We start from the raw sequence: 1307 nt of genomic DNA on the forward strand, positions 1-1307 counted from the left end.
AGGGTGAAGCAGGGTGAAACAGGATGAAGTAGCGTGAAGCAGGGTGAAACAGGATAAATTAGGGTGAAGCGGGCTGAAGCAGGAGGAAGCAGGATGAAGTAGGGTAAAACAGGATGAAGCAGGGTGAAACAGGATGATGTAGGATGAAGCAGGGTGAAACAGGGTGAAGCAGGGTGAAACAGGATGAAGTAGGGTGAAGCAGGGTGACACAGGATGAAGTAAGATAAAACTGGATGAAGTAGGGTGAAGCAGGGTGAAACAGGATGACGCAGGATGAAAAAGGGTACAACAGGGTGAAGTAGGGTGAAACAGGATGAAGTAGGGTGAAGCAGGGTGAAACAGGATGAAGTAGGGTGAAGCAGGGTGAAACAGGATAAAGTAGGGTGAAGCAGGGTGAAACAGGATAAAGAAGGGTGAAACAGGATGAAGTAGGATGAAGTAGGGTGAAACAGGGTGAAGCAGGGTGAAACAGGATGAAGTAGGGTGAAGCAGGGTGACACAGGATGAAGTAGGGTAAAACTGATGAAGTAGGGTGAAACAGAATGAAGCAGGGTGAAACAGGATGAAGTAGGATGAAGTAGGGTGAAACAGGGTGAAGCAGGGTGAAACAGGATGAAGTAGGGTGAAGCAGGGTGACACAGAATGAAGTAGGGTAAAACTGGATGAAGTAGGGTGAAACAGAATGAAGCAGGGTGAAAACAGGATGAAGTAGGGTGAAGCAGGGTGAAGCAGGATGAAGCAGGATGAAACAGGATGAAACAGGATGAAGCACGATAAAGTAGGGTGAAACAGGATGAAGTAGGGTGAAGCAGGGTCAAACAGGATGAAGCAGGGTGAAACACGATGAAGTAGGGTGAAGCAGGGTGAAACAGGATGAAGCAGGATGAAAAAGGATGAAACAGGGTGAAGTAGGGTGAAACAGGATGAAGTAAGGTGAAGCTGGGTGAAACAGGTTGAAGTAGGGTGAAGCAGGGTGAAACAGGATAAAGTAGGGTGAAGCAGGGTGAAACAGGATAAAGTAGGGTGAAGCAGGGTGAAACAGGATAAAGCAGGGTGAAAAAGGATGAAACAGTGTGAAGTAGGGTGAAACAGGATGAAACAGGATGAAGTCGGGTGAAGCAGGTGAAACAGGATGAAGCAGGATTAAAAGGAATGAAACAGGGTGAAGTAGGGTGAACAGGATGAAACAGATGAAGCAGATGAAACAGATGAATAGGTGAAGCAGTGAAACAGGATAAAATAGGGGACGCAGGGTGAAACAGGATAAAGTAGGGTGAAGCAGGGGTGAAACAGGTGAAGCAGGGTGA

The sequence above is a fragment of the Melanotaenia boesemani genome, chromosome 2 (assembly GCF_017639745.1).
Source record: "Melanotaenia boesemani isolate fMelBoe1 chromosome 2, fMelBoe1.pri, whole genome shotgun sequence".
NCBI classification, from domain to species: domain Eukaryota; kingdom Metazoa; phylum Chordata; class Actinopteri; order Atheriniformes; family Melanotaeniidae; genus Melanotaenia; species Melanotaenia boesemani.